We start from the raw sequence: 24,641 nt of genomic DNA, 5'->3' as shown, positions 1-24,641 counted from the left end.
CATTGTTCATTTACAGGTACTATAAGGCTTTATAGTAAGAATGAAATGTCATCGTTCCCATTGTTCATTTACAGGTACTATAAGGCTTTATAGTAAGAATGAAATGTCGTCGTTCCCATTGTTCATTTACAGGTACTATAAGGCTTTATAGTAAGAATGAAATGTCATTGTTCCCATTGTTCATTTACAGGTACTATAAGGCTTTATAGTAAGAATGAAATGTCATCGTTCCCACTGTTCATTTACAGGTACTATAAGGCTTTATAGTAAGAATGAAATGTCATCGTTCCCATTGTTCATTTACAGGTACTATAAGGCTTTATAGTAAGAATGAAATGTCATCATTCCCATTGTTCATTTACAGGTACTATAAGGCTTTATAGTAAGAATGAAATGTCGTCGTTCCCATTGTTCATTTACAGGTACTATAAGGCTTTATAGTAAGAATGAAATGTCATCGTTCCCATTGTTCATTTACAGGTACTATAAGGCTTTATAGTAAGAATGAAATGTCGTTGTTCCATTGTTCATTTACAGGTACTATAAGGCTTTATAGTAAGAATGAAATGTCGTCGTTCCCATTGTTCATTTACAGGTACTATAAGGCTTTATAGTAAGAATGAAATGTCATCGTTCCCATTGTTCATTTACAGGTACTATAAGGCTTTATAGTAAGAATGAAATGTCATTCCCATTGTTCATTTACAGGTACTATAAGGCTTTATAGTAAGAATGAAATGTCATTCCCATTGTTCTTTTACAGGTACTATAAGGCTTTATAGTAAGAATGAAATGTCGTTCCCATTGTTCATTTACAGGTACTATAAGGCTTTATAGTAAGAATGAAATGTCGTCGTTCCCATTGTTCATTTACAGGTACTATAAGGCTTTATAGTAAGAATGAAATGTCATCGTTCCCATTGTTCATTTACAGGTACTATAAGGCTTTATAGTAAGAATGAAATGTCGTCGTTCCCATTGTTCATTTACAGGTACTATAAGGCTTTATAGTAAGAATGAAATGTCATCGTTCCCATTGTTCATTTACAGGTACTATAAGGCTTTATAGTAAGAATGAAATGTCGTCATTCCCATTGTTCATTTACAGGTACTATAAGGCTTTATAGTAAGAATGAAATGTCATCGTTCCCATTGTTCATTTACAGGTACTATAAGGCTTTATAGTAAGAATGAAATGTCATCGTTCCCATTGTTCATTTACAGGTACTATAAGGCTTTATAGTAAGAATGAAATGTCGTCGTTCCCATTGTTCATTTACAGGTACTATAAGGCTTTATAGTAAGAATGAAATGTCATCGTTCCATTGTTCATTTACAGGTACTATAAGGCTTTATAGTAAGAATGAAATGTCATCATTCCCATTGTTCATTTACAGGTACTATAAGGCTTTATAGTAAGAATGAAATGTCATCTCCCATTGTTCATTTACAGGTACTATAAGGCTTTATAGTAAGAATGAAATGTCATTCCCATTGTTCATTTACAGGTACTATAAGGCTTTATAGTAAGAATGAAATGTCATCGTTCCCATTGTTCATTTACAGGTACTATAAGGCTTTATAGTAAGAATGAAATGTCGTCATTCCATTGTTCATTTACAGGTACTATAAGGCTTTATAGTAAGAATGAAATGTCATCGTTCCCATTGTTCATTTACAGGTACTATAAGGCTTTATAGTAAGAATTAAATGTCGTTCCCATAGTTCATTTACAGGTACTATAAGGCTTTATAGTAAGAATGAAATGTCATCGTTCCCATTGTTCATTTACACGTACTATAAGGCTTTATAGTAAGAATGAAATGTCATCGTTCCCATTGTTCATTTACAGGTACTATAAGGCTTTATAGTAAGAATGAAATGTCGTCGTTCCCATTGTTCATTTACAGGTACTATAAGGCTTTATAGTAAGAATGAAATGTCATCGTTCCCATTGTTCATTTACAGGTACTATAAGGCTTTATAGTAAGAATGAAATGTCATCGTTCCCATTGTTCATTTACAGGTACTATAAGGCTTTATAGTAAGAATGAAATGTCATCGTTCCCATTGTTCATTTACAGGTACTATAAGGCTTTATAGTAAGAATGAAATGTCATCGTTCCCATTGTTCATTTACAGGTACTATAAGGCTTTATAGTAAGAATGAAATGTCGTTGTTCCCATTGTTCATTTACAGGTACTATAAGGCTTTATAGTAAGAATGAAATGTCATCGTTCCCATTGTTCATTTACAGGTACTATAAGGCTTTATAGTAAGAATGAAATGTCATCATTCCCATTGTTCATTTACAGGTACTATAAGGCTTTATAGTAAGAATGAAATGTCGTCGTTCCCATTGTTCATTTACAGGTACTATAAGGCTTTATAGTAAGAATGAAATGTCATCGTTCCCATTGTTCATTTACAGGTACTATAAGGCTTTATAGTAAGAATGAAATGTCATCGTTCCCATTGTTCATTTACAGGTACTATAAGGCTTTATAGTAAGAATGAAATGTCATTCCCATTGTTCATTTACAGGTACTATAAGGCTTTATAGTAAGAATGAAATGTCGTTCCCATTGTTCATTTACAGGTACTATAAGGCTTTATAGTAAGAATGAAATGTCATCGTTCCCATTGTTCATTTACAGGTACTATAAGGCTTTATAGTAAGAATGAAATGTCGTCGTTCCCATTGTTCATTTACAGGTACTATAAGGCTTTATAGTAAGAATGAAATGTCATCGTTCCCATTGTTCATTTACAGGTACTATAAGGCTTTATAGTAAGAATGAAATGTCGTCGTTCCCATTGTTCATTTACAGGTACTATAAGGCTTTATAGTAAGAATGAAATGTCATCGTTCCCATTGTTCATTTACAGGTACTATAAGGCTTTATAGTAAGAATGAAATGTCATCGTTCCCATTGTTCATTTACAGGTACTATAAGGCTTTATAGTAAGAATGAAATGTCATCGTTCCCATTGTTCATTTACAGGTACTATAAGGCTTTATAGTAAGAATGAAATGTCGTCGTTCCATTGTTCATTTACAGGTACTATAAGGCTTTATAGTAAGAATGAAATGTCATCGTTCCATTGTTCATTTACAGGTACTATAAGGCTTTATAGTAAGAATGAAATGTCATCGTTCCCATTGTTCATTTACAGGTACTATAAGGCTTTATAGTAAGAATGAAATGTCATCGTTCCCATTGTTCATTTACAGGTACTATAAGGCTTTATAGTAAGAATGAAATGTCATCGTTCCCATTGTTCATTTACAGGTACTATAAGGCTTTATAGTAAGAATGAAATGTCGTCGTTCCCATTGTTCATTTACAGGTACTATAAGGCTTTATAGTAAGAATGAAATGTCGTCGTTCCCATTGTTCATTTACAGGTACTATAAGGCTTTATAGTAAGAATGAAATGTCATCGTTCCCATTGTTCATTTACAGGTACTATAAGGCTTTATAGTAAGAATGAAATGTCATCGTTCCCATTGTTCATTTACAGGTACTATAAGGCTTTATAGTAAGAATGAAATGTCATCATTCCCATTGTTCATTTACAGGTACTATAAGGCTTTATAGTAAGAATGAAATGTCATCGTTCCCATTGTTCATTTACAGGTACTATAAGGCTTTATAGTAAGAATGAAATGTCGTCATTCCCATTGTTCATTTACAGGTACTATAAGGCTTTATAGTAAGAATGAAATGTCATCGTTCCCATTGTTCATTTACAGGTACTATAAGGCTTTATAGTAAGAATGAAATGTCATCGTTCCCATTGTTCATTTACAGGTACTATAAGGCTTTATAGTAAGAATGAAATGTCATCGTTCCCATTGTTCATTTACAGGTACTATAAGGCTTTATAGTAAGAATGAAATGTCATCGTTCCCATTGTTCATTTACAGGTACTATAAGGCTTTATAGTAAGAATGAAATGTCGTCGTTCCCATTGTTCATTTACAGGTACTATAAGGCTTTATAGTAAGAATGAAATGTCGCTTCCAATTGTTCATTTACAGGTACTATAAGGCTTTATAGTAAGAATGAAATGTCATCGTTCCCATTGTTCATTTACAGGTACTATAAGGCTTTATAGTAAGAATGAAATGTCATCGTTCCCATTGTTCATTTACAGGTACTATAAGGCTTTATAGTAAGAATGAAATGTCATCGTTCCCATTGTTCATTTACAGGTACTATAAGGCTTTATAGTAAGAATGAAATGTCATCGTTCCCATTGTTCATTTACAGGTACTATAAGGCTTTATAGTAAGAATGAAATGTCATCGTTCCCACTGTTCATTTACAGGTACTTTAAGGCTTTATAGTAAGAATGAAATGTCATCGTTCCATTGTTCATTTACAGGTACTATAAGACTTTATAGTAAGAATGAAATACTGTCATTCCCATTGTTCATTTACAGGTACTATAAGGCTTTATAGTAAGAATGAAATGTCATCGTTCCCATTGTTCATTTACAGGTACTATAAGGCTTTATAGTAAGAATGAAATGTCATCGTTCCCATTGTTCATTTACAGGTACTATAAGGCTTTATAGTAAGAATGAAATGTCGTCGTTCCCATTGTTCATTTACAGGTACTATAAGGCTTTATAGTAAGAATGAAATGTCATCGTTCCCATTGTTCATTTACAGGTACTATAAGGCTTTATAGTAAGAATGAAATGTCGTTCCCATTGTTCATTTACAGGTACTATAAGGCTTTATAGTAAGAATGAAATGTCATCGCTCCCATTGTTCATTTACAGGTACTATAAGGCTTTATAGTAAGAATGAAATGTCATCGTTCCCATTGTTCATTTACAGGTACTATAAGGCTTTATAGTAAGAATGAAATGTCATTGTTCCCATTGTTCATTTACAGGTACTATAAGGCTTTATAGTAAGAATGAAATGTCGTTCCCATTGTTCATTTACAGGTACTATAAGGCTTTATAGTAAGAATGAAATGTCATCGTTCCCATTGTTCATTTACAGGTACTATAAGGCTTTATAGTAAGAATGAAATGTCATCGTTCCCATTGTTCATTTACAGGTACTATAAGGCTTTATAGTAAGAATGAAATGTCATCGTTCCCATTGTTCATTTACAGGTACTATAAGGCTTTATAGTAAGAATGAAATGTCGTCATTCCCATTGTTCATTTACAGGTACTATAAGGCTTTATAGTAAGAATGAAATGTCATTCCCATTGTTCATTTACAGGTACTATAAGGCTTTATAGTAAGAATGAAATGTCATCGTTCCCATTGTTCATTTACAGGTACTATAAGGCTTTATAGTAAGAATGAAATGTCATCGTTCCCATTGTTCATTTACAGGTACTATAAGGCTTTATAGTAAGAATGAAATGTCATCGTTCCCATTGTTCATTTACAGGTACTATAAGGCTTTATAGTAAGAATGAAATGTCGTCGTTCCCATTGTTCATTTACAGGTACTATAAGGCTTTATAGTAAGAATGAAATGTCGTCGTTCCCATTGTTCATTTACAGGTACTATAAGGCTTTATAGTAAGAATGAAATGTCATCGTTCCATTGTTCATTTACAGGTACTATAAGGCTTTATAGTAAGAATGAAATGTCATCGTTCCCATTGTTCATTTACAGGTACTATAAGGCTTTATAGTAAGAATGAAATGTCATCGTTCCCATTGTTCATTTACAGGTACTATAAGGCTTTATAGTAAGAATGAAATGTCGTCGTTCCCATTGTTCATTTACAGGTACTATAAGGCTTTATAGTAAGAATGAAATGTCATCGTTCCCATTGTTCATTTACAGGTACTATAAGGCTTTATAGTAAGAATGAAATGTCATCGTTCCCATTGTTCATTTACAGGTACTATAAGGCTTTATAGTAAGAATGAAATGTCATCGTTCCCATTGTTCATTTACAGGTACTATAAGGCTTTATAGTAAGAATGAAATGTCGTTGTTCCCATTGTTCATTTACAGGTACTATAAGGCTTTATAGTAAGAATGAAATGTCATTCCCATTGTTCATTTACAGGTACTATAAGGCTTTATAGTAAGAATGAAATGTCATCGTTCCCATTGTTCATTTACAGGTACTATAAGGCTTTATAGTAAGAATGAAATGTCGTCGTTCCCATTGTTCATTTACAGGTACTATAAGGCTTTATAGTAAGAATGAAATGTCATCGTTCCCACTGTTCATTTACAGGTACTTTAAGGCTTTATAGTAAGAATGAAATGTCATCGTTCCATTGTTCATTTACAGGTACTATAAGGCTTTATAGTAAGAATGAAATGTCATCGCTCCCATTGTTCATTTACAGGTACTATAAGGCTTTATAGTAAGAATGAAATGTTGTTTTTCCCATTGTTCATTTACAGGTATTATAAGGCTTTATAGTAAGAATGAAATGTCATCGTTCCCATTGTTCATTTACAGGTACTATAAGGCTTTATAGTAAGAATGAAATGTCATCGTTCCCATTGTTCATTTACAGGTACTATAAGGCTTTATAATAAGAATGAAATGTCATCGTTCCCACTGTTCATTTACAGGTACTATAAGGCTTTATAGTAAGAATGAAATGTCGTCGTTCCCATTGTTCATTTACAGGTACTATAACACTTTATAGTAAGAATGAAATGTCATCGTTCCCATTGTTCATTTACAGGTACTATAAGGCTTTATAGTAAGAATGAAATGTCATCATTCCCATTGTTCATTTACAGGTACTATAAGGCTTTATAGTAAGAATGAAATGTCATCGTTCCCATTGTTCATTTACAGGTACTATAAGGCTTTATAGTAAGAATGAAATGTCGTTGTTCCATTGTTCATTTACAGGTACTATAAGGCTTTATAGTAAGAATGAAATGTCATCGTTCCCATTGTTCATTTACAGGTACTATAAGGCTTTATAGTAAGAATGAAATGTCATCGTTCCCATTGTTCATTTACAGGTACTATAAGGCTTTATAGTAAGAATGAAATGTCATCGTTCCCATTGTTCATTTACAGGTACTATAAGGCTTTATAGTAAGAATGAAATGTCATCGTTCCCATTGTTCATTTACAGGTACTATAAGGCTTTATAGTAAGAATGAAATGTCATCGTTCCCATTGTTCATTTACAGGTACTATAAGGCTTTATAGTAAGAATGAAATGTCATCGTTCCCATTGTTCATTTACAGGTACTATAAGGCTTTATAGTAAGAATGAAATGTCATCGTTCCCATTGTTCATTTACAGGTACTATAAGGCTTTATAGTAAGAATGAAATGTCGTCGTTCCCATTGTTCATTTACAGGTACTATAAGGCTTTATAGTAAGAATGAAATGTCATCGTTCCCACTGTTCATTTACAGGTACTTTAAGGCTTTATAGTAAGAATGAAATGTCATCGTTCCATTGTTCATTTACAGGTACTATAAGGCTTTATAGTAAGAATGAAATGTCGTCATTCCCATTGTTCATTTACAGGTACTATAAGGCTTTATAGTAAGAATGAAATGTCATCGTTCCCATTGTTCATTTACAGGTACTATAAGGCTTTATAGTAAGAATGAAATGTCGTTCCCATTGTTCATTTACAGGTACTATAAGGCTTTATAGTAAGAATGAAATGTCATCGTTCCCATTGTTCATTTACAGGTACTATAAGGCTTTATAGTAAGAATGAAATGTCATCGTTCCCATTGTTCATTTACAGGTACTATAAGGCTTTATAGTAAGAATGAAATGTCGTTGTTCCCATTGTTCATTTACAGGTACTATAAGGCTTTATAGTAAGAATAAAATGTCATTCCCATTGTTCATTTACAGGTACTATAAGGCTTTATAGTAAGAATGAAATGTCATCGTTCCCATTGTTCATTTACAGGTACTATAAGGCTTTATAGTAAGAATGAAATGTCGTCGTTCCCATTGTTCATTTACAGGTACTATAAGGCTTTATAGTAAGAATGAAATGTCATCGTTCCCATTGTTCATTTACAGGTACTATAAGGCTTTATAGTAAGAATGAAATGTCATCGTTCCCATTGTTCATTTACAGGTACTATAAGGCTTTATAGTAAGAATGAAATGTCGTCGTTCCCATTGTTCATTTACAGGTACTATAAGGCTTTATAGTAAGAATGAAATACTGTCGTTCCCATTGTTCATTTACAGGTACTATAAGGCTTTATAGTAAGAATGAAATGTCATTGTTCCCATTGTTCATTTACAGGTACTATAAGGCTTTATAGTAAGAATGAAATGTCATCGTTCCCATTGTTCATTTACAGGTACTATAAGGCTTTATAGTAAGAATGAAATGTCATCGTTCCCATTGTTCATTTACAGGTACTATAAGGCTTTATAGTAAGAATGAAATGTCATCGTTCCCATTGTTCATTTACAGGTACTATAAGGCTTTATAGTAAGAATGAAATGTCATCATTCCCATTGTTCATTTACAGGTACTATAAGGCTTTATAGTAAGAATGAAATGTCATCGTTCCCATTGTTCATTTACAGGTACTATAAGGCTTTATAGTAAGAATGAAATGTCATCGTTCCCATTGTTCATTTACAGGTACTATAAGGCTTTATAGTAAGAATGAAATGTCATTGTTCCCATTGTTCATTTACAGGTACTATAAGGCTTTATAGTAAGAATGAAATGTCGTTGTTCCATTGTTCATTTACAGGTACTATAAGGCTTTATAGTAAGAATGAAATGTCATTGTTCCCATTGTTCATTTACAGGTACTATAAGGCTTTATAGTAAGAATGAAATGTCATCGTTCCCATTGTTCATTTACAGGTACTATAAGGCTTTAAAGTAAGAATGAAATGTCATCATTCCCATTGTTCATTTACAGGTACTATAAGGCTTTATAGTAAGAATGAAATGTCATCGTTCCCATTGTTCATTTACAGGTACTATAAGGCTTTATAGTAAGAATGAAATGTCGTCGTTCCCATTGTTCATTTACAGGTACTATAAGGCTTTATAGTAAGAATGAAATGTCATCGTTCCCATTGTTCATTTACAGGTACTATAAGGCTTTATAGTAAGAATGAAATGTCATCGTTCCCATTGTTCATTTACAGGTACTATAAGGCTTTATAGTAAGAATTAAATGTCGTTCCCATTGTTCATTTACAGGTACTATAAGGCTTTATAGTAAGAATGAAATGTCGTCGTTCCCATTGTTCATTTACAGGTACTATAAGGCTTTATAGTAAGAATGAAATGTCGTCATTCCCACTGTTCATTTACAGGTACTATAAGGCTTTATAGTAAGAATGAAATGTCATCGTTCCCATTGTTCATTTACAGGTACTATAAGGCTTTATAGTAAGAATGAAATGTCATCGTTCCCATTGTTCATTTACAGGTACTATAAGGCTTTATAGTAAGAATGAAATGTCATCGATCCCATTGTTCATTTACAGGTACTATAAGGCTTTATAGTAAGAATGAAATGTCGTTGTTCCCATTGTTCATTTACAGGTACTATAAGGCTTTATAGTAAGAATGAAATGTCGTCATTCCCATTGTTCATTTACAGGTACTATAAGGCTTTATAGTAAGAATGAAATGTCATCGTTCCCATTGTTCATTTACAGGTACTATAAGGCTTTATAGTAAGAATGAAATGTCATCATTCCATTGTTCATTTACAGGTACTATAAGGCTTTATAGTAAGAATGAAATGTCATCGTTCCATTGTTCATTTACAGGTACTATAAGGCTTTATAGTAAGAATGAAATGTCATCATTCCCATTGTTCATTTACAGGTACTATAAGGCTTTATAGTAAGAATGAAATGTCGTTGTTCCCATTGTTCATTTACAGGTACTATAAGGCTTTATAGTAAGAATGAAATGTCGTTGTTCCATTGTTCATTTACAGGTACTATAAGGCTTTATAGTAAGAATGAAATGTCATTGTTCCCATTGTTCATTTACAGGTACTATAAGGCTTTATAGTAAGAATGAAATGTCCTCATTCCCATTGTTCATTTACAGGTACTATAAGGCTTTGTAGTAAGAATGAAATGTCGTCGTTCCCATTGTTCATTTACAGGTACTATAAGGCTTTATAGTAAGAATGAAATGTCGTCGTTCCCACTGTTCATTTACAGGTACTATAAGGCTTTATAGTAAGAATGAAATGTCGTCGTTCCCATTGTTCATTTACAGGTACTATAAGTTCTCCCTTCCACTGGCTGGATAAAGCCTTTTCATTACGTGATTCAATTATGAGCCGGACAGCTCTACAGACGAGGATATACATATGAATGTTGGTAGAACCCATCTACAAAGGAGTCCTTCATCCTTCATATTTTCCTTTGAGGATTAGTTTTCTGACCTCTCCCTATTAATTAGTAAAAATAAATAAATAAGGAACTCAACTTTTGGGATTACTAGATGGAGAAGGTGAAAGAGGGTGACAGTCCTGCTTGGGTGATGTATTCCACAATGATAAAAAAATAAAGTCACAGCTGCATCAGCTCTCTGTTGTGGAATCTCATATAGAAGGGAAAAAGGGACAGAGGTTCAAGGTATGAAGCCACCATTAATGAGAAAGAGATAGTCACAGGTCATGGCGGTCTTCAGCGGGGTTCTGAACTTTTCAGTCTTAACCTGTGTGATCAGTCCCTGTTTCATTCATTCATTTATTTATTTATTTATTTATTGCATGCTATAGTTCTGAAAAGGCAAGCTGAATAGGCTGTTAAATATTTCCAAATAAGTCCTCTGAGTCAGGAAAAAATGTTTTTATGTATTTTTATTTAAATTTACTTAGGGGTAACAAGATCTTGCAACAAAGTCAGATGGGGCAGAGGTGAAGGGAAAGTAATCAAAGTGCATCTATAAATTCTGTCATGAGCATATATTCTTCTTCTTCTTTCGGCTGCTTCCATTAGGGGTCACCACAGCGGATCAACTGTTTCCATTTCTTCCTGTCCTCTGCATCTTGCTCTGTCACAACAACCACCTACATGTCCTCTATCACCACATCCATAACCCTTATCTTAGGCATTCCTCTTTTCCTGTTACCTGGCAGCTTCATCCTTAGCATCTTTTTCCCAATATACTCTGCATCCCTCCTCAGCACATGTCCAAACCAATGTAATCGTGCCTCTCTGGCTTTGTCTCCAAACCTTCCAACCTGGGCTGATCCTGTAATATACTTATTCCTAATCCTGTCCATCCTTGTCACACCCAGTGCAAATATTAACATCTTCACCTCTGCCACGTCAAGCTCTGACTCCTGCCTTTTTGTCAATGCCACTGTCTCCAACCCATATAACATAGCTGGTCTCACTACCCTCTTGTAGACCTTCCCTTTCACTCTTACTGGTACTCGTCTGTCACAAATCACTCCTGACACTCTTCTCCACCCTCTCCATCCTGCCTGTACTCTCTTCTTCACCTCTTCCACAATCACCATTACTCTAAACTGTTGATCCCAAGTATTTAAACTCATTCACCTTCACCACCTCTACTCCCTGCATCCTCACCATTCCGCTATCCTCCCTCTCATTCACACACATATATTCTGTCTTAGTCCTACTGACCTTCATTCCTCTTCTCTCTAGAGCATATCTCCACCTCTCCAGGGTCTCCTCCACCTGTTCCTTACTCTCACTACAGATCACAATGTCATCTGCAAACATCATAGTCCACGGGGACTCCAGTCTGATCTCGTCTGTCAACCTGTCCATCACCATTGCAAATAAGAAAGGGCTCAGAGCTGATCCTTGATGTAATCCCACCTCCACCTTAAACGCATCCGTCACTCCCACCGCAGACCTCACCACTGTCACACTACCCTTGTACATATCCTGTACCACTCTTACATATATTGTTATGACAAAAAAGTTGCAGAATAATATTCTTACCAATATATCACAAGAATTTTTGCATTATTCTAGCATTCTAGGGAACAAAGAAGAATGCTACAGTATCCATTTTGGAACCTTCTTGTACTATGGTACATATCTCGTATGACAGATTTTTTATTGTAGCAGATTTTTTAATTGTTTTCTGAAGATTTTTGATACAGTCACTGTTTTGGCATATTGGCAAATCTTTTGTGTCCTGGCAATGACTATATCCTTTTTTGGCATAAGTTTAGACTGTGACCAGTGTGTGTGATTTTGAGTGTGTATATGTACATGTGTGTGTGTTTCTTTCTGTGGAGTCTGTGCAGTCTGAAAGTTCAAAAGCATAATCTTCATGTGTCCTGAAAACTTATCTAGTTTCTTTAACCTTTTTATAGTTAGTCAGGAATTATTCCCAACTATAGAATCCTATCTGTGTTTGACAAAAAAAAACCTATGAAAGCTGGAAAAAATAAGATTATGCTTTGAACTTTGGTTACTGAGCTGGAAAAATGAAAGTATACCCTTGCAGTTGCACTGTCACTTAATGAAAGAACTAAGGACATAACAATAGAAATATCAGTGTAGATTTGAGCATAGATGTAGATATGTATGTCTTGACATCTAAACTTGACAGTATATTCTTAAGAAAGTAAAATGATTGGATTTATGACGCATACTCTAATTTTGATCACATTATCAGAAAGTGTAGTGGTGTAAGTAAACTTACCATAACAGTAGATATCTGAATGATCGCTGCTGCAGTAACCTTAATTATATGGGTTATATCAGCTGTCCAGCTTTCAATGCTGCCAGACGATCAGGCAGCTCAAGTTCAGCTGACTAAAAGACAAGTAGATGAAACCAAGGCCCTGGTAAAGTGGGCCATGAACCTGCCTGGAAAAATTTTGATGTGGTGAGTTTAACAAAAGGTAATAACCATAGATAACCATTTGGAAATAGTCTGTATTGAAACAGGTTGTGCCTTTTTCTTACCTTCACAAGAAAAGGACAGATCCAAAGATCTAAACGATTTAGTTATGTCATGATAGTACATGAGTTGTCAGTGGTCTTCCTCATTTTAAGATAAAGAAAATGGAGGAATGGATAGTTTGGTTTAAAGTAAACTCAGATAAACTCGGCATAAAAGACAGATTAGGTCTCAAGGAAACATTGTATCTGTGGAAAATGAGACAGGGGTTGACTCAATATAAGATCCTGAAACTCAGATGCTGTTCTTGCAGAGCAATCAGTAAAACTGTTTTTCATGTTAAGAAACTCAAGTCATTCAGATTAACTGGTTCATATGGAGCAAGAGTTAGCTTCTCTAACACAAAATTAAGATACCAAGTAGTGGCCACTAGTTTTCTTGGAGGCCTCTTAAGTAAAACCCATTTCAAAAACATTTTGACATGAGAAAGCCTTGAAAGAGGAGGATTCATGGGCAGATATGCTGAAATGGCCAATAAATGAACCTTGACAGAGGAGTAAAAAGACCATAGGATACTATCTCACACATATATTGAAAAACTAGCCCTGAATGGGTGCTGGTTATGTTGTTATTGGCACCAACTAGAAAACCTTTTCCATTTACTAATATATGATTTTCTAGTAGTAGGCTTTCTTTCCTCCATTAGCACCTGCTGCATGTCCTCAGTAAATGGGTGCTTAAAGGAAATTAAGACCCTATCATTCAGGCAGTCAGCTGATGTTGACTGGGGTCAGAGTGATACCTAATGTTATGTGAGTAGATCCATTCTGTGAGGAAGCTTGTGGTAATTGTCCCTTGCCATTTCCAAAGGAAGGGAGAACCACTGTTGTCTCTGGGCCAGAAATCACCACAATGATCTTGGGGAATTCCTTCTGAATCATCAGACATACCCTATATATCAGAGGAAAGGGTGGAAAAGCATACAGGAACATTTATGTCGAAGAAAAAGAAAAGTCAGCTATCTTCCATCCCTTCTTGCATGGCGTCCTACAGCAGAACATTGTCAGCTGATTATTTAGAGAGGAGGCAAATAGGTCAACTAGAGGAATTCCCCACAGATGTATCAAAACTTGGAAGACCCCTGGTCTAGTTTGCATACTTTAGGGTCTGCCCTGTCTTATTCAGCTTGTCTGCCACACAGTATTAGTCTAACAGTATGAAAGATGCCTGTAGAGTGGGACAGGGCTGTTAAGCTATATCCCAAGTTGATATGACTTGCCTGCAATGGGGGGTATGACATGGTTTCCCATTGTTATAGATGTTACACATCAGTATGGTATTGTCTGAAACAACTTGAAGAGGTCCTGGGACCAAAGACGATTCAGAGAGTTGGGTGCCTTGATCAGGGCAAGCATTTGTTTTATATTTATGTGCTCTAGTGTCTGTCCTTGGTGTCCTGCACACTTTACACTATTATCCCTCCTGAAACTGCTCCCAAGCGAAGTCTGAGACTTCTGTGATGACTGACTGCTTTGAAATAGGGAAGGATAAGGGAAGTCCCATATTTAGGGGTATTTGCTGTCTCTACCAAGTAATTTTTCTACCATCAAACCACAGCAATGGAATTTGAAAAGACAAGGGATGTTGATCCTGGGACCAAAGAGACTTCTCGTATGGTATTTTGGCAGGATTATCATGAGAATCATAGATGCCATGAAACCCAAAATCCTGAGGTATTCTCTCACAGTGACCAAAGTCTGAGTGTAAAACCTTACAAACAGATCTAGATACTGAGCTACTTTTCTCATGTGAAAGAAAAGCTCTTTGAACTGAGGTCTCCAGTTGACACCCCAATAACACAATCCTGGGTGAAGGAGTCAAAAGGACTTTTGAATATTCTCTTTGAATCCCAGCTTATGTGAGGGAGCTCTCAGCCAAGTGAGAGATTCCTGACATTTTGAAAAAAGAAATGTAAAGATAAACAAGTCATCTAATATGGAAAAATTAAAACAAAATGGATACCCTGTAGCCTGCAATGAACTATAAATGGAGCTAACCACTTTGTGAACATTCTTTGTCCCCTGGATAGCCCAAAGGGTAAGGCAGAGAACTGACAATGTGATACAGACACACAAACCTTAAGGAATGTTTGAAGCCTGGATGAAAAGGAGTGTGATAAGAATCTTTTAAATGTAGAGTTACCAGAGAAAGAATTGGAACAGATTGTGAAGTGACATAATTCTGAAGATAGGCACTGTCACAAACAGGTTTAAGAAGAAAGATCCAGAACTGGTCTGCAAGCATCTTCTTTCTTTCTCATTAAATACATCCTCAAACAAAAACTTTTCCAGCTTGGGAAGGAAGAACTGGCTATATCACTCCTGGAACAGCATGCAATGAAGGACAGGTGGAAATAAGAGAGTCTGCCTGGTGGATGAGGAATAATCTACTGGCAAAGAGGAATATCCTCTCAATTCCATCTATACCCTTGATGAATAATCTTCAGAATCCATTTGTCTGAAACTATCTGTTGCCAAAAGAAAAGTGGAATTCAGACTTTCTGAAAGAGAAAAGGGACTGCCAAGGTGGGGGCTGGGGGACATAAAGTCCCTTAAATAGCCAAATTGACTAGTTGTATTGTCCTTGGTTTTGGGGGTTCCTGAATTCCTTTTGGAGCACCCTTGCCATTATGCCAAAATTGGATGAGGGGTTAGAGAATCTCGTAGAAATTTGGAAAGGAGGGCAGAAAAATCTTAGAGATTCCCTGATTTAACTTATCCCTTTCATCATACGTTTTGATCATCTCTGCAGCAAAGGAAGCAAAAAGTGAATTTATCCAAATGAGAACATAAAATCTCATTATTTGCATCATCTTGGGAGGTTCTGCGAATGCATCCAGACAAACCTCAACAAAACAATACCAGAGGCCATAGCTCTGGAAAAATTATCAATTGAGTCATACGCACACTCTGTAAACATAGAACAGTAACTAGTGCAATAGAAGAAACTACATCATTTAAAACTGTTGTTTCCTCACAAGAAAAAATGCAGACCAAACATTCTTAATAATTTCATAATTAGTCAGATTAAACATTAACATATGAGCCTGACAATTCAAAATTCTGAAAATCAACACTATAGTCCTAAACCAATCAATAATATTTCCATCATTATCAGAAACAGTGGAATATGAATTAACTAATTGTTTAACAGCAGTAGAATTAACTAAAGTTATAGCTTCTAGGTCAGGTTTAGGAACAGTGTATAAAAACCTAAAAACATTGAAGAACTCTATACATTTTATCTTCCTTTTTAGGGACAGCAGGCTGGCTATCTGGAAAAATACAAGCAGACACACACACATGCCCCATCGCTACGAGAACTGGAGTAAATGGCGAAGGTTCATGAAATTCCTTTTGTAACAGCTCATACAATTTTCAGAGGGACTGAAACTTCAGTCTACTTTCACTGTATCACCAACACATTCTTGAAATAGACTGAAAGAGAGAGGAATCCATCATGGAGAATTAGAGACTAAGTTCTCATCTGAATCTGAATTAGAAAACTGAGGAGAAAATCTGTATCTTTCCCTTCATCTTCATGTCCAGATACAGAATCTCGAATCTCTTCAGGAAAAGATGTGTTTTTCTTTTATGAGAAAACAATGAATAATAAGGATCAAAAGCCTGAAAAGAAATGTCAGACTCAGTAAACTACTCCTGTCTAAGGAAACTTGAAGAGGAACAGATACATGCTTAGTTTTCTGAGGGGGGTTCTGACATAAAAAAGTAGGACCAACTAACAGTGTTATTAACGGCAACAGGTGCTTCCGCAGGGATGAGTACAACATTCTGACAAAATAGAGAAGTCTTCCCTCTTTCCTCTCCCAGGGACAACAAGAGTAGCTCTCCCCTTGACTGCTGAGGGGACCAAAACAGTCTCAGATGACATGGATAACCCCCATCCATAGTGGGTGCAGATGCTACACCAGAGGGATCCAGTGTAAAAGATAAGTGGTCTGAGGTACAAGAAATGGTCATAACATAGCCACCCACGTGCAGTTGTGGCAAACTGCAAGCCTCCTGTGGTGGCAAAAGCTGTTAACTTAATGTTTTCTTTTTGTAGCTAGAAGAAGGACAGACCATGTAATTGATAGTTTGTTCCATGGTCAGGCCAAAAATGGTGCCCCTTTCCCAGGGAAAACAATTAGCAAAAGCCAATAAAATATTAAGTCTTTAAAAGTTGCTTTATTCACACAAAAACACAGTAAAAAACATTTTAAAACACTTTGCCAGTCACAAAAAGAAAATAAACACAATTTCCCCATAGAAAAAATGTTTTTTAAATACTTTAAACAACTTTTAAACTGACAGGAAAAAAAGAATACTCTCATTTAAAAGTACAATACAGTCTCCTGACAGTCCATTAAAACACAAACACATAGCTTTAAAATAATTATTAAAACGCAAATACCTAGTTTTAAAATAACTTTCCTGAAGAGGAAAGTATAACAATCAATAAAATAATTCATGGAAAATATTTCCCCATAGGAAATGTATTTAACCAGTAAAGGAACAACACAAGCCAACCTTTGATCCTCAAAAGCCTAAAGGTGCAGACTTTTCATCGGTAGTTAAGTTCTGAATGGGCTTGGTGCCCAAACTTGTCTTTTAGTCAACTCATCTTGAGCTGTTTGACAGTTTGGGGACAAGGAAGGTACCCTGAAGCTTTGGAAGCTGGCCGGCTATTATTTTTATTTATTTATTTATTTATTTTATTTTACATTTGTTGACCGGGCTAGTCTAGTTGGATATATGTCCATTTTCAGTAGAAGCCCAGGGAGAAAAGCTCCAAGTATTAATACATAATAGTTAAAAAAAAAAGTAAAAAAAAAGTAATTAAAACAAAAAAATAAAAAGGAAGGGAAGTCAAGTAAAAAAAGTTTTTTTTTTTGATTTAAAGATTGATAACACAAACACAATAGTCACATAAGAGATATAAGATCCCACATATTATGTCATGCATGTAAATAGTAACTTTTTATTAGTAAACATAATTAGAAAGCAAAATGAATAGACTGAGGATAAAGAAGAGAAAGGAAGAGAAGGAAAGGAAAAAGAGGAAAGAGGATAGATGTAGGATGAGATTATGGATTATGATATCTTCCTTAGGCTATTTGTAGGAACTCAGCAGGGAGTTTGTCTTCGGGGGGGGTAGAAGGTTTTTTGTTTTGTAGATAAAATAAATGTATTAGAATGTGAGATTGGAAGAAAGTGAATGTTAGGGTGTAAAAAGGAAAAAGGATTTAGTTTTCAGGTGTCAGGAGATAGGTAAATTTTTTGATAGTATTTGTAAAGAGAGAGTTAAAGGCATTAGCTATGTGTGTACAGTTGTCAGAGAGTTCAGAGGGGGTTGGGTGGTTTGGTTGGGGGTGGGCTAGGATAATAATAGATTGAGATAGGAAAATGGTTCCTTATTATTATTGTTTATGTGATATTTAGTTGTAGTAGTAGTTAGTAGTAAGTTTGTCTTTTGTTATGGTTTTTTTGTGTCTGGTTTTAGGTTTGATGGTTTTGCCTTAGTCAGCTTGGCTCTTTAAAGTTTTTTTATTTTGTTTTCTTTACATTTTGTAGTATTATTGCTTAGGTTTTTTATTGTTAAGTTTTGAGTCTAATAGGGCAGGCTGTGTGTATCTAAAAATGATAGTAAGGGGTGTGGCAGATAAGCATTGCTAGTTGTCAAGGTGTAGTAAAAGGTTTAGTCTAGTCTTTAAAAGTAGTTGTTAGAAGAGGAGTCTATGTTTAATTTTTTTTTTTTTTTGTTACGAAGAGTTCTGAGTTAATTTTTAAGGAATTTTTTTTTTTTTATAAATAAATTAATTTGGTAGAGATCATCAATGATGGTGATGTAGGGTGCAGGTGTGGGGGGTTTGAGGTGTAGTATTAGTAAGTGGGTGTAGGTAGTATTGGTGTTTTATTATTGTGGTTATTATTGTTTGAGTTGTGGATTTATAGATGGGGTTTTGTAACACACAGGGAGAAGGTGTTATAGAAGAGGTAGGTAAAGAAAGAAGGAAATGATAGAGTGTATGGGTTGTTCATAGCATAGCAGGTAAAGATATAGATCATTGTAAGAGGAGCTAGAAATAGGAGGGATGACTAGTATTTGGATTTGAGAAGGATTCAATGTTATATGCATTGGTGGTAGGAGAGGTTAGGAGAGTGGAGATGGTAGTATAGTAGATTTAGATTGGTGAGGAGTAGTAAGTTAGAAGTTATTGAGAGTTATGTAATATTATATCCTTGGCAGAACTGCAGAAGTGACCAATATGATGAACATATACAGTTTCTTTGGCAAATTATATAACTGATTTTGAGCAAAAGATATAGGCAGACACAAACGCCTAGAGCATTTCTCCCCTGGCCTCTGCTGAAAATTGGCTTCATTGCAAGTCGGACTTTCCCAGTAAACAAATGTTAAATAAATTAAATAAATATAATATGGTGTTCCTCCCACATGCAGTCCTTGCTTTTAACCTGTTAGAAACTGCATGCTTAAATGTAAAAGCTATACAGCATTAAAAGAATATAATGAATTTTATCTTTGAGGGTGGGAGGTTGGCATAATGGTTAAGGTGTTTAACTTACAAACACAAGGTGCATGGTTTCATTCTCAAATAGGGAAATTGGCTAGGCTTAAAATGGCCCACAAAGGCAGTTAGCCTAGTACTAATCTATGAATCTATGAATTAATAAAGACAGACATTGCAATGAGTACGAATAAAAGTCAGGAGGACATAGCATATTTAACGGAGCAGAAATGGCATAGGAGGTTAGACAAAAGAGGTCAGTAAGACTGCCAGTACCAGATATGAATCCACTAGATAAGTATGCCAAGAGATCCAAATATGCTGCATGTCACAGCAAACAGCACTGGGCAAAAGGCTGTCCAAACAGAGGTGAACAAGTGAAAAACAATGTAGAAAAGCAAAATATCTAACAAAACAGAATAATGCAACATATAATTATTTGCGAAACAGACAATTTTAGTGCAGAAATTTTTGTGGTAGAATTTTTTTGGTTCAGTTTTGATTGATGCTACATGAACACACACCATTTGTGGAGAAAAATGATTAACCAGCTATATCAATAGATACCAGTAGACAGTCGGCAGGAGATGGAAAAGATACTGAAAACAAATACACCTAGTAACAAGACCTTCAGGTTTTGAGATGGGAAAGTAGGGCATCTTACCAAGAGACTGAAAATAGCAGCTTCTAGGACAAGTGAAACATGATATTAAAACAGAAGCAATTCCATTTGAGATACCTTTGTTGCCAAGTAAGACATCATTAATAAAAACAGAAACAGTCCCTGATGTGAAAAATGGCAAAAGTATTGATGTTAAACAAACAGTGCCTCTTAAATTCACAAGTGTTGGACATTATTGTGTCAGTACAACAGAGAAAGACCATAAAGAGAATCATTGTGACAGTGAAGTCCTCATAGTTTCACATACTGAGAAAAGTGAATATCTTTGCAAGCTGTTGTATTAAATATAACAGTGCATGGTTTAGTTTACTTATTTAAAGGTAGCCAGTGGACTAATTCTTAAGCATAAACATAAGCTAATTGAGAGCATGCAAGATTTTTCACATCTGAGAAGGAAATAGGGATAGGATAAGGGCAGCTTATAGCTGTTCAAGGGGAACACAGGCTCTGACATGCACTTTTAGGATGATTGACCCTAACTTTAGAATTGGCAAAGCCTCTGGATTTAGTTGTCTATCTGGGGCAACCATTCTTATATGGAGGGGTAACTTCTCTTTTTGGAACTATATATAGCCCTGTGTGTTTGCTGTGAAAAAGAGGTGCTGGGAAAATTTAAAATGTATTTAGTTTCATGAGTATTTCCATTTAAGCATTCAATCTGGTAAAAATGTGACATGGATTCAGAGATGAGAATAAAATGCATATGAGCTCAACCTTCCAAGCATTTATGTGTGCATGTAATTTGCAAGCTGGAAACACATTTATGCAGAATATGTGAAAGTAATAACTTTTAATCAGAATGGCTGTCTTAATGATTTTTATCATGGAATTTCAATGTCATTTCGCGTAAAGGCAAAAAATAAAGAGTACAAAATATATTACAAAGTGTAGGTTACAAACAGTAATATTACAAGAGACATGGCTGATAGAAATGAGCATGTGAATTTAGTAAAGAATAGACTTCAAAATGGATCTCTAACAGGATCAAGGACAACAGAAAAGGGGGTTAGTAATACTAATTGCGAGAGGGGTTCCAGTGAGATAAAGAAGAAAATGAAAGAATATAAGACTTGTGGCAATAAAGGGTTACTGGCAGGGAAAGGGGATTACACTTTCGTGTATTTATATTCTGCATTAAACTACTATTATGGAGCTTAAGAAAATTTTAGGAAAAATAATTAGCTTTCACCAGGGAATATTATTTATGAGTGGGGATTGCCATCTGATTCACAATGCTGGGGATGTATCAGGGGACCTAGAAGAGAAATAGGGTCGATTTCTGAATATGAGTATATTTGGCATGGAAGATGTAAATTCAGTACTGAGAACACAAGCAGTATATCTTTATGTATGTATGTATGTATGCATATATATGTGTGTGTGTGTGTGTGTGTGTGTGTGTGTGTGTGTGTGTGTGTGTGTGTGTGTGTGTGTGTGTGTGTGTATATATATATATATATATATATATATATATATATAGGTCCCTATCAGAAACTTTAGTTTTCAGAAACTTGAAATTCATATTGTCGAGACAATATGATTGAGTGTCTGAAAACTCAAAGCTTTTGAATGGAGATTGTGGCACAGCGAGGATCGGGGAATTTACCCTTTTCCCAACTGTAGTGTGATCTCAGTGATGGTATATATAATATGCAGGAGGTCTGGGGGTGCAGGTAGATTTTTGCTGTTTTTCTGAAGTTCTAGTTTTCGGAAAGTCAATCACATCATCTCGACAATATGAATATTCGAAAGTTTTGACACACATCCACTAATGTGTTCACAATTTAAAAATGAGTAGTGGAGATGATGAGTGTTATTAGAAAAGACAAACATTTCTTCAGTAGGGGTAGCTAGGGAGTGGGGTAAAATAAAAATGGAGTTTAATATATGGTAGAAGAAAGAAAGAGATGTGGGGAAAAGTAATATGAATTATTTAAAGGGGTTGTCAAATGTTAAAGTAGAGTTCTTAAGGGAAAATAAGAGAGTATTTGGATAGTATGCATGAGTTTAGACATGTTGGTGTTAAGCAGCGATCTTTTGCCCGAGGACTTAGGCAACAGAGTGGAAAGGGTTGTTGTGAAATGTAGGAGGCCTATGACAAAATAAATTGATAAATAAATAAAAATGAGAGATCCTATAGCATTAGAAATCTTTCAGAAATTCTGTGAAGATTTATATAAAGCAGAGGAAAGAGGAAACAATGAAAAAGTACAAATGAAAACATTTACAGAAGACTTAGCTGTGCCAAGTATAGAGGAAAATGAGGCTAAAGAATGGACAGACAAGATAGGAAGGGATGAGATGAAAATAGCAACATATAATCAGCAGAGAAGTATGCAGGATCAGATGGTATTACTGCGGAAGTTTGGAATTAAGGAAGGAAGGGTAAAGATCTAAAAGGTTTTCTTTAACAATATTTTAAAAGGAGGGGCGGTACTAGCATCTTGGAAGAAAGCTGTGATGGATATATTATCCAGAAAGGGTAAAAAAAAAACTCAAACCAATCTTCATATACACTCATTTCAATTTTAAACTATGATTATAAAGTGTTTATGCCTGGACTAACTAAAATAATGGCACGTGTCATCAAAATTGGAGATGTGCATCAATGTGGTTTTGGGGTAGGGAAGGCAAACATTTGATAATAACAGAATAGTGATGATCCAGACAGAAACAGAATGTAAGAAAATGCTACTAGTACTGGTTGATCTTGATGCACAGAAGGTATTCAGTAGAGTCAAGTGGCATTTTATTAGTTAATTAGGAGGATATATATGAAGCATCAGGGGCAATAATTAAGATGAGAGGATTCCCCCCAGAGAAGTTCTGTTTGAACACAAGAACCAGGTAGGGGTGACCTTTTTCCCTTTGTTATTTGCTTTATACTTAGAGCAACTGACAGATAAAATAAGAGTCTCACAAATTCATGGATATATGTGATATGGCAATCAAAAAAGTTAGCTTTATTTGCAGATGATATTATTATGCACTTGATAAATCCAGAAAAGGACAGTTTTGAGCCTTTGGGGATATAAAATATTTAAGGATAGAATAACAACTATAGCAGTAAACTATGCGCCAGACATGAATTGGTTTAGCAACAGCCATATTTATTGGGGCATCATAAGATGATGTATTTAGGTGTTTGGATTAAAAAGGATTATATTATAGCGGTTACAATATGTGGGGAAAAAACAGAAACATAATATAAAAATTGAGAAGTTGGAAGCTCTAGATTACAGATATGGCTAGTAAGTTACAAGTACTGAAAATGTTTTTAGGTCCCTTTAGCTTTATATACAGGTCAGGTGTATTTTTATTAATCTGAGGAGAAGTTGATACGTTTAATTAATAAAGAGTTGAAGACATGTATTTGTGAAGGAATGGTGACAAACGTTAAGGGGGATAAGTTGTTTCTCTTCAAGAGAAGATGGCTTAGGACAACCTCATTTGATGGGTTACTTTAGAGCTATACAATTAAGACTCATATATGTATAACACACGTAGAAGAGTACCAATCAAAGTGAAAAGGCATGATGATGAAATGGGGGGTGGGGAGTTCAAGAAATAAGGAGACAGTAGGGTTTTGGATGCTGATAAGGAGAATAACAGCATTAAAAATTACATTTATAAAGCAAAAGAAAGTATTACAAGAACTAAGCCAGTATTGGAACAGATAAAGGAGATTTTTATCAAAAGGAATAATTGTAAGAAGGGTATAGAAAATGAGCAAGAGAGGAGTATGCTTTAATGGAGGAAAATTAGCAAAGAACCAAGCTACCGGGAGCAAACAGCAATGGGAGGTAAGGTACAAGAATGGGATGATATCAAGTGGAAGTTCAGGCTACTGGTTAGAGACTGTCTTCCCTGCCAAAGATTGACAGCAGGACATTGAAAAAGAGAAAGGCATAGGAAAGTGTTACGTGAAAGACCAGATCGTGTTACGTTTTAGTTGAATCTAGAAGAAACACTATTGTAAAAAAGGGATAATTAGTAGAGCATATAAAATACTGCATGATAATTACAAGAATCAATCAGAAGGTGTTACAAAATACTGGGAAGGGAAAATGGAAAGGCAACATACAAAGTAGCAGTTGGAGGACACCTGTATTCTAGAATAAGAAACACAGTCCAGAAGGTTTAGGATTTTTGCATGGAACTGTTCCCATAGGTATTTTTATACCCCAAGGAGGTTTCAGTGAAGTTTTTCCACTGGTAGATAGCAACTGACAGAGATGTGATGGGAAACAGAAAATAATAGGGAACATGTTTTTTTCAGAATGTAACAAGATGGCAGATTTAAAAAATGATGTATAAAGTACTTTGTCAGAAATGTTGGGAAAGCATATGATTGTAACTCAATAAATGATTCTTTTGAGCTAGGCTATAGTATCTGAATTGCCTAGACACTGTAAAGTTTTGCTAAGTTTAATGCTGCTGGCTGTCAAAAAATAAAGAAATCACTAGCAAATTAAAATCAAAATCTAAGCTAAGTATAACATAATTAATTGAATGCTGTATAGGGGCAT

This window comes from Protopterus annectens, chromosome 8.part1 (genome assembly GCF_019279795.1).
Source record: "Protopterus annectens isolate FY-2018-M chromosome 8.part1, PAN1.0, whole genome shotgun sequence".
Lineage (NCBI taxonomy): Eukaryota > Metazoa > Chordata > Ceratodontiformes > Protopteridae > Protopterus > Protopterus annectens.
Note: the sequence above shows the minus strand (reverse complement) of the source record.